General features: G+C 45.1%; 1 protein-coding gene across 4 annotated transcripts in view; it reads right to left on the bottom strand.

Moving 5' to 3' along the window:
• LOC142572217 (uncharacterized) overlaps positions 1-18,191 on the bottom strand; it is a 108,864-nt gene extending 90,673 nt beyond the window's left edge. The window contains exon 1 of one of the 4 annotated variants that reach the window (XM_075681175.1): positions 17,970-18,191. The gene's annotated coding sequence lies outside the window, so the exon portion shown is untranslated. The remainder of the gene's footprint in view (positions 1-17,969) is intronic. The other 3 variants (XM_075681173.1, XM_075681169.1, XM_075681174.1) reach the window with 3 other exon arrangements.
• Between the last annotated feature and the right edge of the window lie 598 nt (positions 18,192-18,789).

Below are 18,789 nucleotides of genomic sequence, written 5' to 3'. Positions count from 1 at the left end.
TTTTCACAGTGTTTGCTTTCCGCAGCTCTCCTTCAACGGATGGCTAGGCCTTTTCGCCTTCCAGGTGTTCCATTTCAGGTTTGTCGTTTCTTGCACCCTTTGCCTAAGCAGGCGATCAACCAGTTCGTGCTTCTTAATTCTTGTCGAGTGCTCATACCAAGTTTAGCTAGCACCTTGTGAAGGAGCAATCGGGAGGCGGGCGCCGAGCCTTCACGAAGGGCTTGCAAAAGCACGGAATGAGGTCTGGTTCCATCTCACCCAGGAGCGGCATCGCTTAGGCGAGAAGTTTCTCGCCCGGCCGTGATTTTTGACTAGTCAGGTGGAAAGCTCTCTCCTAATTTATGATGCATGCGTCTAAGGTCTCCCGACTTGGCCATGTGCGCCAGTCAACCCACGTGTTTTTGTTCGTTTTAATGGGACCCAGAGCCAGAACTGGTCGTGGAGTACCCTCGTGTGGTCGCGCTGCACGGCGGACGGCTTTGGTGACCTCCATGGTTGTTTGCCTTGACGTCTTCTGTGTTAAGGCAATCTCAGGGTCTGTCAGGCTCAAGTCCTGTAAGACCGACATGGCTGTTTGTGTGGCGAGCGCAGTAGCTCAGTTCGTGCTGCTCCACAGTAGCCCCTTTGTCTGGGAAGGACCGTTGGAAGAGGGGGAGTGCCGGGGTCAATGTACCGAATGATGCTGAGTTGTTGAGTACATGAAAGCTCTGGGACGAGGTACCTACGGGTACCAATTCCTCTTCCCATCTGACAACGGCGCGTTAGTATGTGTTACCTACTTTTGAGGTTCACTATGTGCGGCGATGAAGGAAACGGATGCCAAGCGCCTAAGACTCGGCGTGCCTAATCGTCACGCTCGTCAACATGAAAAGACTTGTCGGCCGGGTGTGTGCGACAGGATTATGCGCCATTGCAAATCCTACCGAATTCCTCTGTGTGGGTTGACCAGTGTGTTGAGCCGACGTGATTTACGCCCACCCCCTCTATACCAGTGGTGCCATGGGTTTTCTTCGTACACGTCTGTGTGGATTGCCAGAGAGCGTTTTTTTTTGTATTCCTCTGTGTGAGCTGGCGAGTGTGCTGACAAGACCCTCTACCAGGAAGCAAGAGAGAATGAGGGTGCCTGGGTGGTGTAGGGTATAAGACGGCCAGCGAATCGCCACGGACACGTCATCTCTGCCCATGCGTGCAGGAACATGCATGCTGAACGTTTTTGTAATTTTTTTACTTGGAGCGCCTGCCCCGCTCATGCACAACGATGCTATAAACTGCTGTTATTTGTTTTTATATCATCTCGTCTTCTTTGCCGAACCCTCTCTCATGGTCAATCTGGCTCGAGCTCTAAGCAGACGCTGTTGAAGAACGACGAAACCCCGTCCCCGTAACAACTGGAGGGGCCGGCTCGTAACAATTGGCGGCAACCGTAACACTAGCCACAACGTTGCTGCAACAATGAAATCAGTTACTAGGTTGGTTCTTTTATTTACTAAAGACTAGTGACGTCACTCAAAACGTCGCAAGCTGCCGTCGTCGGGGCAGCTTGCGCAACAGTAAACTTTGCCGGGAAACTTATACAGGGAGCGCTACGTGCTTCGCATTGTTATCAGGAACGCCTTATCATCAATTATCGAGAAGAAAGGGGTTAACCGAGGGACCCGATTTTATGCGAAGCATATTACTAGAGCTCAACCCAGCTCCTCAGGCGCGGCGGTGTCGCCTTCAAGGCTGACCACGTGACACCGTGACGTCACGACAGAGGAGAAACGGGGCTCCAACTCGCGCCGTCGCTCGCGGCGTCGCGGCGGTATATAAGCAGCTGCGCTTGTTCCTAGGTGGCTTTGGCTCAACTCTTGCAAGATGGGCTGGGTGGGAAGAACCAGGGTCTCCGGAGTGTGAGACGGAGACGCTACCACTGAGCCACGAGTACGATGCTTCAAAGCGGTACAAAAGCGCCTCTAGTGAATGCGGTGTTGCCTTAGAAACGAGCTGTTTCTAAGGCTCAGGCGTGCGTCGCTTGCTCAGGCGCACATTTCTTTGCCGCGTCGAACGCTGCGTTGCTCGACGCTCACCGCGTCCAATGCGGGGCGCGTAGTCGCTGCGCCGTAGCCCATTGTCTTATACCCCTTGGCGGGTCGACGGGAACGCTGTCGCGTTCCACTCTTGAAGGCGAAGCAGAGTAACGCATGAGTTGTTTCTTCGACTAGCCGAACCAAATATAGCCAAGCAACAGCAGTTCACCAGGCTAAACAGTGGTTCAACAACTAAAATAAAGGCTAGTATGCTTCGCATCCTGGGCTTACCTTAGCTAAGCCACAGCCATTTTTTATTAGTCGTATCATAAAAAGCCAATAAACACTGACACCAAGGGCTGTCCTTGGTGTCAGTGTTTGTTGGCTTTTTATGTTATCATCAATTATGTGGTTCGGATGATTGTATTGTGCTTATTCTTTACTGAAACAAATCCTGTTCTGAATATGTGCATGATTCCAAGGAATGTATGCACTTTTTACTTGACTTTGCTTAGTGCTTGAAGCCTGCTTCACTTCAGCCGGGGGCGGCCTGGTATTGCACTACCGCCGGGGTCGGCCCACATTTTGAGCAACGGACGACGGCACTAAAAATTCACCGACGATTACTATACTCCCTAATGCGAAGTTTGAGCGCAGCTCTAGGCGTGTTCTCATTTCGCGGTATATTGGCTGGCGCGGACAAACTGTCTCGCGCGGCACGTTGCAAACGGAACGAAATGTGGCTCGACTGCCTTGCTAATTGGGAGATTGGGAGGCGGCGCGTGAGTGAGGCGCGGGCGCGATTTACAGCAGGCGCCGCAAACAGACCTCCGCTCATGTAGCGCTTTGTTTCCATATATGGTATCGGTGGACGCGCTCAACGCATGCCTTATCGATGGTGTTATCGGGAAATAGACAACGCACGCTAATCTGGCGCCATCTCGTAGCGATCGTCGACGCAGAACACGTCTTGCACGGCACGCGCTAATTGTTCTCACGCTTTCGCCGCTTCATGGTTTCGCTGCACCCTCCTCCTCCGCTTTCCTCATCGCGCTCTCTTCGCTATCGCAGTCTTTCATCCCCTGCTGCGCTACGCGTTCGCTGTTTTGCTCGTTCGCTCGGTTACGCCGAAGTATGCCGACGAGGAACGCAGACGCTCAACGCGCAGCAACGAGCGCCTGTTTCAAATGCAAGCGATTGAGCGAATGGAGGGAACAACGGCGCGGCGCCGCGAAGCTTTTCGCGAGGTTTCGTTTCACATGCATTGCTGCCGCGCATTTTCCGCCGCTGCGAATATCAATGTTGCTGAAAAAAAAAACGCAAGACTTTCAGCCAGTTTCGGTAGTTTGCGACTATCAACATAATCATTGTTTTGTCCCGTGCTTCTCATATGTTTATTTTATATATACATATCCTGCATTTTAAGTATCTAAATCATGCTTACTTTTTATCTTTTGTGTTGTTTTGTAAAAAAAGTGCGCATATGTGGCGCAAAAACTCGCGAGCGGCTCGGTACTCTGCCATAATTTGACGCTAGCGTGTCGACTAGAGTGTGTCGAGGGATATTGATTTATGTGCGCCACATAAGCTTGTTTCTTGTGCGGCTGCGGGTCATACTTATGGATTTAGTCTAAATTGGCTAATCCTTACCAATAAGTACGTAGTTCTTCACCTCAACATGATTCTGCCTTCGCAAGGAATAAAATCCGCAGCGCCCTATGCATATTTATTGCGACTGCGCGTGCTCCGCAACAAGAGTACCCAGACAGGAAAGACGCTGGACTTGTAAATTAAATGATAGATTAACAACCTTCATGCAGACGAAGCGATAGCTTCATTGCTTCAGTTGGTATCCCAAAGAAAAAAAATGCGGAGGACCGTAATTCAGAAGAGCACGTTGTTGGGCGAGTCGGTCGTACATACTTAAAGAAGGGAATTGCGCTAAAAAAGACACAGACAAGTAAGTACACGGACGGGCGCAATTGCGCCCGTCCATGTACTTACTCGTCCGTGGCTTTTTTAGCGCAATTCCCTTCTTTAAATGTGGAGGACGCTTAAAGGGACACTAATGGCAAATATTAGGTCAAGGTAACGTGATAGATTAGTGCTCGAGAATCTCTAAGGCGTCAATATTATCGCGAACAGGGCCTTAATAATCGAGAAATTGAGGTAAATGCAGGACATGATTAGAGACTCCTCAGGGACATTCAAGTACTTGCCCGATGATGAAAGCACTACTCAGTTAAATTCTGTCACTAGTGCTCAACCACTAGTTAGAAAAAACATCCTTGCATTGTATTATCAGACTAAATAAAATGCTACTTGTCCAGTTCCATCTTATGTTTGGAAAAATGGACTCATTGAAATTACCCTACGCGGGCGGCAGAAAAGTTTCGTTTTCGCTCGACTCCGCGCCGCCCACGCTTTCGCGTTTCAGCAGTTTCGTTATCGCGTAGTGCTGCGCTGGTTTTGCTTGCTCGCGAAACTCGCACAAACTGCAAGTAGCAAAGAATTCAACTTCCATGTAATGTCCGGGGATACCCGAACGGTCTATAGTATACGCCACTTGACCAAAAATTAGCTGCAGCGGCGAATCCACCGCTCCGCTCCGTCTTCTTGGCTCGGTGCCGCCGTCTGTCGGGCGCCGTTTTACTCACCGACGGCAGCAAAGGTTGGTGATGGCGTATGCAACGTCACCACTCCCCCTCGGTTGGGTGGCGGAAGATTTGAATTTCGAAAAACGCATTCGGACCCTCCAGATGCAATTTTCTCGTAAACTAAGTCTTTTCTAGGCGCTAAACAAGCGGCGCGAGATTTCTGTAATGGTATTTAGACAGTCCATGTCGACTGCGTCTCACACTTACGGGCAACTGCAGCTTATACGTAAAGGTAATGTTTACTGGGAAACACTGACGACGAAATCTGTGCACGAAGGCGAGATTTCTGGTATAAACGCGGCCTCTTGCGTGGGCCGATCTTCTGTTATTGTATCACACTTTTATATTTCAGTCTGAGAAGATTCAACGTAAGAAGAATGCGCTGTCGGTGTTTTGTTTCATGACGTTTGTTTATGGGCTGCCATTCTCAAAATTCCATGGAATAACTTTGTAAAAATGTAAGACAAGGTATGAGCAACTTTAGTCATAGAAGAAGTGTCGTATATAATCTATACGGCAATTTTCGCCCAGGAGATGTCAACGCAGGCTACGGCGCCTGGCGCAGACGCCTGATTTTCTGCGACACACGGCGCTTAAAACTATATATCGCGTTAAAAGGACAAAATATTGGAGGCGAGCTCCAGCAGTGTAAAAGCTGGCACTACCGTCGGCGTGACGCGGTATTCACGCGGACACAGTGGCTGCGTTGGCTGCTTTGGAAGCGCCGTAGCAAGCTTAAAACGAAATTTTAAAGACCCGCGCTGCGTTTCTGGTGAAGTAGGGAGGTTTTACTGCTTCTGGTGTCAGCTTGACAACACTTGAAAGCACTAAGATAGGTAGCGGCTGCCTTTGAAGGCGTTCAACATGGTAGGATATACTGCTCGGTGCCGCAGTGCGGGACGTATGCAACGAGCCCAGTGTCAGCCTCCACACGTGACAAGAAGCTGTGTGAAGCTTGGATCGCGAAACTTAGAACCGGCAAGCAGCCATCGGCTACTTGCGCTACCTGTCACAGGCAATCTTCAAAATGTTTTGAAAGTGTTGGCTGAAATACCCTGTATACGTTGCATCCCTCGTCGGCGCTGGCTCGGCCGCGGATGCCGGCGCGGATGTGTATATAGGGCTGCCGAGCGGGCAAGTTTTGGCTGGCCACAGACAACAAACTTCACGCTGCCCTGACGCCGCTGGCCGACCATATAAGATGCCCCACAGCCGGCGCCGATTTCTCTTCTGGGAGGGGTGGAGCTTGCTTCTGCCACGAGAGGGCACGCGCACACATGAGGCGTAGGTTTAATCGGGTTTAATCTCTCATACAAACAAGCGGGCACAGTACTTGAGCAGCAGCTCCCAGGTTTATTTTATGCGGATGACATTGTGTTGCCAGCTAACAAGCAAAGTGATTTGCAACGTCTGGCTGATATCTGTGGACAGGAAGGCACCAATTTAGGTTTTAAATTTAGTGTTAGAAAATAAGGTGTTAGGATATTCAATGAAAACAGTGAACAGACAGTGGAGATACAGGGCCAGTAAATACCTCGGGTAACAGAATATAAATACCTTGGTATATGGATAAACGAGGGCAATAGATATATGGAAACAGGAAAAAACAATAACAGTGAAGGGGAAGCGAAATGCAGCCATAATGAAGCACAGAGCGCTATGGGGATAAAATAGGCACGAGGTCCTCCGAGGTATGTGGAAAGGTGTAATGGTTCCAGGGGTTACTTTTGGAAATGCGGTTGTTTGCTTTAAATCAGGGGTACAATCAGGACTCGATGGGAACCAAAGGTCAGTGGGTCGCCTCGCATTGGGCACTCACGGGAAGACTACAAATGAAGCTGTGCAGGGTGATATGGGCTGGACTAGATTTGAAGTGAGGGAAGCTCGCAGTAAAAGTGAGTATGAAGAACGCCTGAGGAATATGGAAGAAAGTAAATGGGCTGGGAGAGTGTTCAGGTATCTGTACAGGAAAAACATTGATTCACAGTGGAGGAAAAGAACTAGGAAGCTTACCAGCATGTATGTGGCCTGTAGGATGGGCAACACAGCAACAAAGACGGTCAAGCGGAAAGTCAGAGAGGCTGAAATAATCTCATGGGTGGCGGCAATGGAAAGGAAACCTGCCATGAGTAACTACTTAAGAGGAAAAAACGAAATCAGGAAAGAAACAGTTTATGATAACTCAAAGGGAAGCTCATTACTTTTCGAAGCGAGATCGGGATGCCTTAGAACACGCACCTATAAAGCGAGATATAAGAAGGAAGAAGAAGCATGTGCTTGCTGCGGTAAAGCTAGGGAAACTATGGAGCATGTTTTATTGGAATGTGAAGACGTCTACCCAGCGGGCGATTTAGGCACCACTGGCCTCCTTGAAGCCCTTGGGTTCAGAGGGAGCAGTGGAAAAGTAAAGATGTCCGCAATAGGCTTTAGTAAGAGGCGATTGGAGGATTGGTGGACGAAAAGTAGGGAAACGACAAAAAACGGAGACGTACAAAAGCACAGTTAGCAATAGGGGATCAGAAAATTTGGGTGTGGGAGTTGATAATGTTTTTTTTTTTAACTTAGGTAGGAGATTAGGCAGTATATAGCAAGAGCTTGGTGGCGCAACCCACCGCCCCGTTCGAAAGGGGACGCTCATAACATCCATCCATCCATCCGCGAGTAAGAGGCGATTGTAGGATTGGTGGAAGTAGGGAAACAACAAAAGACAGAGACATACAAAAGCATAGCTCGCAATGGTAGATCAGAAAATTTGGTTGTGGCAGTTCATGGTGTCCTTTTTTCTCTTTTTTTATTGTTTAACCTAGGTAGGACATTAGGCGGTATAATAGCAAGAGCTTGGTGGCGCAACCCACCGCCCCATTCCAAAGGGGACGCTCATAACATCCATCCAGCCATCCGCGAGTAAGAGGCGATTGGAGGATTGGTGGAAGTAGGGAAACAACAAAAGACAGAGACATAAAAAAGCATAGCTCGCAATGGTAGATCAGAAAATTTGGTTGTGGCAGTTCATGCTGTCCTTTTTTCTCTTTTTTTATTGTTTAACCTAGGTAGGACATTAGGCGGTATAATAGCAAGAGCTTCGTGGCAGAACCCACCGCCCCGTTCCAAAGGGGACGTTCATAACATCCATCCATCCATCCATAGCGCTTGCGGGGAGGGGGGGGGGGCAATAAAATAGAGAGCAGCAGGTCGCCTCAACTGTCTGCGCCAGTCGGGACAGGCAGTACACACGGGGAAGGAACGAAAGAACCAACAAGAGAGGCAATATGTCACCAGCAGAAAATCGCTACCCTCACGAGGGCCTTCCTCACCCTGTTTTGCTCCCACACGGTGAGGTGAAATAAGAGTGCGGTGACGACGTGAGGTTAAACGAGGACAAGGCGATTCATATTGCTAAAGAACAGAAAAGTCACTCAAATCTTATGTGTGGTGGGTTTAAAGTGCGTTGAAGTTTTGAAGTGCGTTGGCAGGAAATCTCTCTAGCGCATATGTACGAGGAAGCCCACTTTCAACTTACTAAAGTCATAAATGGCTGTTGATGTTGGATGTAGCTAAGCCTATATTCAAAGATGTAGCCACTGAAAGCAGCAACAAGAGTCGGAGGAGTGACAGCGATGTTTTGGCGTCACTCCACGATAACGATGTTATTCACTTATAGCCACAGGTCAGCTAGCGCACACCTCTTTGTTCGAAGTTAACACCTACCTCAGAATTTACCTTTTCTTGCTCTAATCAAATGGACCAAAATTTGAGTTTGAGGATTTTCGGGCACTGATAGCGTTTGCTTACCGATGAACTAAAGGAAACATCAAGATGAAGAAAAAAACATGCACGGTTGAGAGCTCTGTAATCGTGGCACATTCGGTTCTGACAGAGCGCGCTGTCACGTGGTATTTTTTAAACTCCGCGGGCTTTCGTTTTTCCCAAATAAAAACGGCCACGTTAAGTCTATCTCATCGGAAGTGCCTGGGTTAGGCAATATTTGTGGAGCTCCACAACTTTCCTATTGACGCCTGAACGTTTCAAGATATATTTAAAAAGTGAATTAATTTATCTCGGCCAATTACTCATAAAAAAGACGAGCAAAAAAATGGTACTGTAAGTATAGATAAACGCTAACATCCATATATATATATATATATATATATATATATATATATATATATATATATATATATATATATATATATATATATATATATATATATATATATATTCACGGAGTAGTGACGGTGAAGAAAGCAGCAAAACTGTGATTAACGAAACGTTTTATTGGGCGAACTTGTGACCTCAAAAGCAGGTTACACTCAAAGAACAATGCTAGCGGCGAACACAGTCGGCAATCGTCGAAAACCTGATCAGCGGGTCAAGCGCATTGGCTTTTATACATCAGTCATCGAAGTTTCCAGAGTAATTGCTAGGACCCGCGTGTCTTCCAGAAAGTTCTGCATCATTCGCGGCGCGCGATGGAATCAGATTACGCAATGTCCGGTGACAACAGACAGCGGATAGAACCACCGATAACTTTCGAGAAACTTCCGATACATGCAAGCGCGTCCTGCGCTGCGCGATAACATTTGTTAGTCGGTGAAACGCGGTCACCCGATAAGCAAGTACACATGTCAATACCCCCCTCTTAAAAAGCATCATCGTGATGTTACAAACATAAGAGAGCGAAAAACAAAATTCCTTCTCTCACTGATCTTTTTCTCCCTACTCCCCTTTTTCTGTGCAGTGCTGTTGAGGTGTCCTCCTCTGAGAGACAGTTACGGCACTGCACTTCTCTCTTCCTCTCCTTCAAAAGTCACTACACACACACAGCGAAAAACAAAAGGACACTTATTAAACAAAAGTAACAAAACAACGAAAAGAAGCAAATGCAAAGTAACACTGTCAAAAAAAAAAGGGGGGGGGGGAAAGTCCGAAGGTCAGCTATAAACGCTAACATCCATATATATATATATATATATATATATATATATATATATATATATATATATAAGAAAGCAGCAAGTCACAAACTTCATTAGCGCTGGTTAAACGGCTTAAGTTGCACAACGTGGACTATTTCAGGTCGCGAGCGGCGCCGCTGTGACAGCGAAATGCCGTCTGGTACGAAAAAAAAAATATCACAAGAGCGGTACGCCGTTCCACGTGATTGTCTCCGAAAGGGGAACGTAGCAAAAATCGATTGGTTATTGGTTCCAGTGTTACCTAAAAATGCTACACTGACCCATTCTTAGTTAATAATTCATCTCAGATAATTGAGTATCTTAAGGAGAACATCAATGTTCCGTACAAGGGTTTCTCTATTGATATTAAAGATTTATATTATTCCATTCCACATCACGCGCTCACGGGCATTGTTGAAGAATCGATTTTTGAATTTGGAGCTGTGGCGTTCCAGAATGAGTGTGGTGTCACTGTTAACGGTTTTTTGGATGTTCTAACAATTTATCTTAACTCTACTTTCGCTGAATGGAATGGAAAAGTTTATCTGCAAAAAAGCAGCGCGTGTATCGGTTCAGGCATTGCCCCTATTCTGAGTGATCTGTTCTTAGGGCAATTGAAGCTCGATTGAAGCTCTTTTTTCTGGCAAACATAAAGTAAAAAGTTTTCGGTTTGTTGATGATTATCTCATTCTATTAGACTGCAATGATGCCGGCTTTGATCCATCCCTCGAGCAGACACTGACGCTGTTTACACTGACGCAGTTTACAGTGACGCAGTTTGACGTTGAATGCCTGCAACCTCTCACTCTCACGCACGAACGTCCTGAGAATGGTGCCTTAAGGTTTCTCGATTTGAGGTTTTTTTTAGGCGAGCATAGTGTGTTGGAAATATGAGCCCCGCGCTAAAAAAACCCTGCTGCCTTTTTGCATCAGCCCATAGTAAATTGGTCAAACGCGGCATTGTTCAGGCATGCTTGAAAAACGCCTCGCTGAAATCCTGTTACCACTCGGTACAAGAGAGCTTCAACTCGCAGACAGCTCGTTTGAAGGCTGTTGGCTATCCCAGCTGCCTTACTGTTTCCGTTTCAGATACGCTGCGTAGGAAGTTGCAATCTTGTGATGCCCCTCTCTGCCCACGTGATACTGTTCGCAGGAATCTAGCAGTCATCCCATGCATCCACACCATCTCGCATAAACTAAAAGAAATAGGTCAAAGGGCGGCAGTTTCGGTCGTTTATTCCGCGCCCCACAAGTTATCTCAGTTATGCGCAAAAACCAGCCCTGTCCGCAGACAATCAAAATCATGCAACATTGCGCACAGAAAGGGTTTCGTCAAATGCTCAAGAGGAGTATAGCGTATGGCATACCTCTTTCTTGCGGGCAGCGTTACGTGGTATAAACGGGAAGGTGCCTAAACGTGAGACTACCGGAACATAATCAGAAAGTTCAAAAATAGAGAGAGGGTTTCCTTAAGACTCATTGCTCCCAATGCAAATGTCATCTACTCTGAAAAAAAAAAAACAGAAATAATAGCAAGCAACGGGCATGAAAACACTATATACAGACTCATCAGTGAGGCAGCGGCTATCGCAGAAGGCAACTGCGTTAGCAAACCATCCCTAGCATTGACTGCTAAAGAATTTGCATTCCTGTGATCTGTATGTGGGAGGCCGCCTTAAGCCTTGGCCCGGCCATGGTGCGCTCTTATTTATTTGTGATGACCATGTTGTCTTGCACGATTGCAACTGATACATACTTTTCTGTAATAAACACCAGTTGGAAGCTTGCACTTGTCCTTGTCGCCTTTTTGTGTACCGTGTCCACTCTTGCGATAGTCACTTCAGCTCTGTAAGACCGTTCGTCTGCGGGTGGTAGGTAGTTGCCCTCATGTGGCTTGTCTGGCTGTACTGCAGAACGGCTTGGGTGAGCTCCGCTGTAAAGGACGTTCCTCTGTCGGTGATGAGGACTTCTGGAGCACCATGTCGCAGCAGGATGTTCTCGACGAAGAATCTCGCCACTTCGGCTGCGCTGCCTTTTGGCAGAGCTTTCGTTTCGGCGAAACGGGTGAGGTAGTCCGTCGCCATGACGATCCACTTATTTCCGGTTGTTGACGTCGGAAAGGGCCCCAACAAGTCCATCCATATCTGCTGAAATAGCGGGCAAGGAGGCTCGATCGGCTGTAGTAATCCCGCTGGCCTTGTCGGTGGTGTCTTGCGTCGCTGACAGTCTTGTCTTGACAGTCTTGACAGTCGGCATGTCTTGACGTAACGGCCGACGTCGGCGGTCAGGCGCGGCCAGTAATACTTTTCCTGTATCCTCGATAGCGTCCGGGAGAAATCGAGGTGCCCAGCGGTCGGATCGTCATGTAGGGCGTGCAGTATTTCTGGACGCAGCGCTGAGGGAACAAGAACGTAGTTGGCTCGAACTGGTGAGAAGTTCCTTTACGAGTAAGTTGGTTTGAAGCGAGGACGAAGACAATCCTCGCTTAAATGTCCCAAGGACAACGCCGGTGCGCGCTTCCAAATACTCGAAGAGGCTTTTTAGCTCCGGGTATGCTTGTTGCTGTTCAGCGAAGTCTTCCGCGTTTATTATTGGTATGGTGTGGTATGGTATTCCTTATGCGATGGCGCACACCCACTGCGGGGGATTGGCCAAGATTTGGGTGAAATTAGGCTATCGTTATTAAAAACTAAAATTGGTAAAGCTAACTGAAGGAAATGAACAAAAATAAAATGTATAAGAATTCAAGTCAATCTCTTCGTAGCACTTATAAAATCCTCCACGGTTGAGCAAATATCCCTGTGGCACTTTCCAAGAGAGGAGGCTCCTAGAGAAAGGATATTTATAATTGAAAAGCCCAAACCAAGCTGTGTAAATCTTGATTCTAGATTTTTTCTTAAAGAAGTGAAACGGCGGCAGAATATGAAAAAAAAAAATATGATCTATTGTTTCATCTTCTCCACAGACTGGGCACAGAGGGGAGGGCACCAGACCAGCCCTGTGACGATAGAAGTTTAATTTTGGTATTCGACAACGTAATCAGGTAAAGATGACTTCAGTTTTTCTGGTGTGAAAGGAATTATTGGGCCAAGGGAATAGGAGGTGTCGATATTCTGAAAAATTAGCTACAGCTGGGTTCAAAAAGTCTTGAGTAATTGTATATCTCCTAAATCTAGTAGTCGTCAGGTAAGCTATTGTAGGAAGTAATGGCAATACAGGGCCACTGAGGGCCTCTCTCGCGAGACTGTCAGCCATTTCGTTCATGACTAATCCTTTATGTCCAGGCACCCAAACCAATCTAATTAAATTTATATGGGCAGGCACTAGAAAATGAAATGTATGTAAAAGGTTAGTGACACCATTTGCTGTGAGCGAAGAACATAAGGATAAAGAATCTGTTATTATTACTGCCGCCGATATTGACAAATTTAGTTTGCGTAAGGCTAGGACTACAGCTAGAAATTCAGCCAGAAATACGGAATAGAAGTCCGGAATCCTGATTGCAAATGACCAGTCTAGAGCGGGAGAGAAAATGCCAATTCCAGATTTTTCTTCACACTGTGAGGCGTCTGTCGTAATGACCGTACTTATAGATAAACTCAATAAATGGTCCTGTAATAAGCCGTTTAATATATTATAAGAGAGATTTTTTGCATTATTTGGGTAGATGTCATCATATATAATTTGTAGGTTCTCTTGTACATCACAAATAGGCGGTACCTCCCAGAGACGTACAATTAAAGGATTTATCAATGTTTGTACAAAGACCACCTGTGGTGTATGAAAACGATGCCAGTGTACTCCGGAGAAAAGTGCAGGCTGGGAAATGAATATGTATTTCAATCTTGTAATAGGGGATTCATACAATTTTAAGACTGTTTGCACCGTCAGTAACCGAAATCTACACAATATTGAGGGCAATCTGACTTCTTGGTGTAATATGTTATTGGCAACATATTTCGGTAATCCGCAACACAGTCGTAGGGCTTCCCGCTCAAGTAGAACAAGGGGACGTAATTTATAAGCTGGAGCACCAGAAAATAAAACACATCCAAATTCTAAAATGGGCCGCACATACATTTTGTATATCATTAAACGTGGATCTCTCCGCATTCCGGACCGACTGTTGCACAGCTTACGTAGCATACCAACTGCTCGCACTCCTTTTTTAACTATATGGTCAATATGGCCGAGCCAGCTGAGGGAACCGTCATATACTACACCTAAGTATTTCACCGACTCCACTTGAGGTATAGTCTCGAGGCGATAGGATATCGATATATTAACGGGATTGTTAAGAGGGAAAACCAATATCGAGCATTTTCTAACATTAAGTGAAAGGCGAATTTTGTTTAACCAAGTTTCTATGGTGTTGAGGTAGTTTTGCAGTCGATAATATAGAGAGTGAATATCACTGTCTGATGCGAAGAAAGCAATGTCATCCGCGTATACGTGTGTTTGTACATCTTGATGAAGAGGAATGGAACACATCAGAATATTAAATAGTAATGGTGAAGTGGCAGCTCCTTGAGGAACACCTCGTGATTGATTATATATACTCGAGGAAACGCCTCTCAGACTGCCGTAAAATGTTCTTCCATTAAAAAATTCACCAATCCAGTTTGAAAAATAATTTGGAATCTCTAGATTTCGCAATATATCTAATAAAATTAAGTGTTCTACACTGTCATAGGCTTTGGAAATGTCTAATGTCACAAGAGCACCTATTTGCCTCTGTCGCCGTGCTAATTTTATTCTACTTTCTAGGTCCACGTGAGCATGCCAAATTGAACAAGATGGTCGGAATCCAATTTGGCAGGGGCAAAGCAAGTCCTTGTTCTGTATAAATTTAATCATGCGGGCATATAGAATTCTTTCAATTAATTTAACCAAATTTGAAGTTAGCGCAATTGGCCTAATGTTATCTATTGTATATCCTTCCCCACCGATTTTTAAGAATAGGGATGATTTTAGCAATTTTCCACGCAGACGGAATCCATGAGAAGCGAATTGAGTAATTTACAATAGCTAAAAGGTCATCAGGAGCTTCCTTAAATAAAATTCTGATCATAGTAGATGTTACTCCATCCACACCGGGAGCTGAATCTGGAAGTCGCTCCACGATTTCAGCCAATGGAGATTTCTGTATAATTATCTGATGCCCTTCCTAAGCGAGAGCAACTTGGCAAGACAGAAGAAAATCTAATTTCTAATCTCTTCGCGATTTCTTCTAGTGATTGTTTCATTTCATCGCTACTTAAGATTATAGAGTCGATATTAATTTGACGCGGAAGAACTTTTCTACCGCGGAGAAAACGGAACAATGCACGCTTATTTTTATGGTTAGACAAGAAATCAAAATGCTTACAGTCGAATTCATCTTTAGCTTTAGAAACTGTATGTTTAAAGACAGCTCGAAAAAATTTATAGTCACTCCAATTTCGGGGACTCTGGTTATGCAATAACTTTTTCCAAGCAGCTTTTCTCTTTCTGTAGTCTCGAGTGCATTCTTCATTCCGCAAAGGACTGTAAGAATTTCTTTTATTCAATATAATCTCAAATTGAGCCTTTTTTTGAGAACTTTCCAAAGCGGAACAGATAATTGTGGTTTTTTGTTCTGTAGGTGCATCAGACAGAGATGAAAGAACATTTCGTAAGCATTTTTTAAAAATGTTGTAATTTATGAAAGTTCGAACCTAGTCACTTATAAATGTTACCGGACGTGCAACGTCAAATACTATTGGAAGGTGATCACTACTTGTCGAACAATCAATAGTCGACCAAGAAGTTACGGAGAGACTCGGGCCAGAGAATGTAAGATCTAGTGAAGAGTAAGATCGGCCTCTAACAAACGTAATAGATCCGGAGTTTACACACGTGAGTCGATTGTCCAACGACCAGTTCCACAATCGGGTGCCGCACAAATCTGTTCTTAAACCCCATGAGATATGGTGAGAATTGAAATCACCTGAGATTACTATGTCACGTCCACAGGAGTTAATAACACTATCCAGTGTGCTAGCGTCCTGTACGCCAGATGGAAAATATGCATTAACTACGGTAAAAGGACAACATCCCGGGAGAACCAATTCTATCGCTAGGATTTCACACTCTGGAGTAGAAACTTGAAATGAAATTTTAGCCTTATGGCAAAATTTAGATGAGATAAGTGTAAGTAATCCGCCACCTCTTGTAGGACGGTCTAATCGAAATGACCTGTAGAATTTCAGTTGAAAAGATTTCTCAGGATTTAGCCACGTTTCTTGTAACATAATTAAATCAGGATTAAGTTGAGAAGTTAAACAAGTTAAATCTACTGATGCCGAATATAAAGAGCGGCAGTTCCACTGAAGCACTTTTAGTGATCCTATGTTTTGGAAAGGGCCGCAGTCGAAACTGCCTTCTGTAGAATGTTATCCTTTAGCGCAACACTGGACTGACTTTTCTTAGCTTTTGAGTGAGGACCGGGGGAGGAGTCTTCACTAATAGAAGACATGGTTCTTTTATATGCTCGAGCATTTTGTTCTACCTCTGTCATCTCCAAATCTGTATTAATCAGATTACAAGTTGTAGGGCCCGCGGAAGAGGGAGTTGAAAGTCCAATATCATTATTGCAAGGATTGGCGCGTCTGATCTTTCATGGTTAGTTTGGTGCTCAGGATTAACTGTTTGCGTTGGTACAGGAGCTGGGCAGGTAGTTTGCATCAAATGAGATAAATGACTAGACACGGCTTGTGAGATACATTCACCAAGGCTCATTGCCAACTTTTCCATAGCTTTAGTAACTGCCTTTTCCACCGCGGCCTCTATAGTTGCAGTAAGTGATCGGTCCGTGGTAAGATTTTGTCTACCTATTATCCCCGCATAGCCAGATGCCCTTTCTTTCACAATGTTCATGGCCTCCATCCTAGAGCAGCGTCGACGATCAATTATTTCAATCACCTGTAACTCTTGAGCCCTAACAGAACAGTTTAAATAATTGGCTGGATGATTTCCATCACAGAGACAGCATCGCTCTTCTTGGGCATTACAATCACTTTGAGCGTGTTCTCCCCCACATGCGCAACAACGTTATCTTGATTTACACCCTGCCATACTATGGCCGTATCGCCAGCCTGACTGACTCTGACGGGCAGGAAGTTCCAGCAAAAGTCGCAATCACTGATTCTGTTGGGACCCGCTTATTGACTACCACTCGAGTGCATCGGTAAACAGCAATTACTCCAGTCCCAGACGATCTCTCAAGTGTTTCAGCGGGAGAAAGATAAGCGTCGACACCTCTGACGTCGACACCCTTAGTGCAGGCGAGGTTCTATTCTTCAGAATAGAGCTTGCGCTCTATTCTGAAGCTGCCAATATATATACATATGTAGAACGCAGAAATGCTTTAATGATAACATCGGGCCTATTTTAATGAAGTTGTTGTATTCGAGAGAAAAAGTAAAATTTTACTGACTCTTGGAAGCGGAAATTTCGATTTACGGCTTGAATGCTTTGCAAAAATTGACAAAAGTAGGAAAGATGGAAAAAAAAATAGAAGCAAGAACTTTACAGATCCATTACCCTTAACCAAGAACAGATATCGCACTTCTGCAAGCTGCATCCATTAGCACAATCAAAGCGGACAAATGTGGTATATTAATTTATATTTTACGTTAATTTGTTACAGTCTTTACTAGGGTTTTGCAAAAGTCCTACTCACATATTAATGGTACATTTAATAGCCATGTATAATACCTCAATTTTGTCCTCTTTAGAAGTACTATTGTATGCAATCTGCAAAATTTTTATATCGCAATTCATTTCCGAGATATATAGTGGTAAACCTTGATAGTTTCGTTTTCTGAAAAAGCTGCGATTTTCAACAATGTTTATTAACACCAAACGGCCTAAATAAACAAATTCGCTTCAGACAGTCAGCATGGATTATAACTTTCTTTTAAATGCGACAAACCTAATCAAATTTGGTGCAGTGGTTGCCGAGAAAAACGATTTCTCCTTTCCCATGTATTTAGATAGGAGCCCCCTCCCAAATTAAAGCTTCGTCATAACTAGTGCTAATCAACGACACCGCGAATATGGACACGTCAAAACAGCTTTCGAAGCATAGTTCTTGGCAACTTGTTCGAAACAGCGAAAGAAGCAAAATCAAACGAACGGCTGACAAAGTTTCGAAATCGCGGGGCGCGACATTATTCGCATCAGAGTTAATCGCCAGAAAACCAAGTGACTGACGGATGTCGTGAAAGTAACGGGTACCTAGCTACGTAATAACGTATTGACACTAACGCTAATACTACTCATGCTATTCTTTCTTTACTTTTTTTTTAGCGAGAATCGTACTTTACCTCTTGTTCGTCCTTGAATTTCGCCCAAAAAACTTGAGACGTGCTTGTCAACTTCCTTCTTCGAGCGAAATATCGTCGCCTTCTTCGGTGGCTGTCGAAAAAATTATTTGCAGAATCAGCAGCGCAAAAATTACGACGCGGTCAAAAAGACCTCCACGTGTATACTCTCCGGCGCGGCCGCGACGGAGCCGGAGCGCATTATGAAACGAGCCTCGGGCGTGCGCAGGCTTGCGCGGCGAGAGGCACGCTCTTCCGCGGCAGCGAGTTAACAAGAAAGTAGTGCACGCCTAAAACGCCATTAGGCGAGAAATTAAACAGCTCACATAATGAACAAGAGAGAATGTAAACGACTTGATTTTGCAGTAGATCATTTTGGAACTGAAAATTCGGTTTAGACCGAAGTCTGGCCGTCTGCCAGTCGGCAGATAAGACAGCGTAAGGGAATGTTGCGTAGGTCGCATGCAGATAAGAGATGTGTATGCAAAACTTCCTCCACGGCAGTGTCGTTTTCCAACCTTGGTGAATAGGTTCCAACCGGCGGCGGCGCGCAGTGTTCCAAGGCGGCGTAGTCTAAAACTAGAGAAACTGTAGCCCAAATGTAGCCAAACACAAAAAAAGAGCAAAACAAAATTGTAGCCGAATATAGCCATTTTTATTTCAAGGTTTATATGCATATACATTTTCACATTCGAATATATACTGCAATCCCTTTTTGTACAACCTGTCGTAAAAAAATGTCCGTGACACCATGACGGTCGACCCTTGACATCTTACGTGATGCTACACAATAGTTTTTGTTGGCCCCGGAAAATCAAGTTCC

The sequence above is a fragment of the Dermacentor variabilis genome, chromosome 2 (genome assembly GCF_050947875.1).
Source record: "Dermacentor variabilis isolate Ectoservices chromosome 2, ASM5094787v1, whole genome shotgun sequence".
Classification (NCBI taxonomy): domain Eukaryota; kingdom Metazoa; phylum Arthropoda; class Arachnida; order Ixodida; family Ixodidae; genus Dermacentor; species Dermacentor variabilis.
The sequence above is the reverse complement of the archived record's forward strand: the minus strand, read 5'-3'. Positions and strand labels throughout refer to the sequence as shown.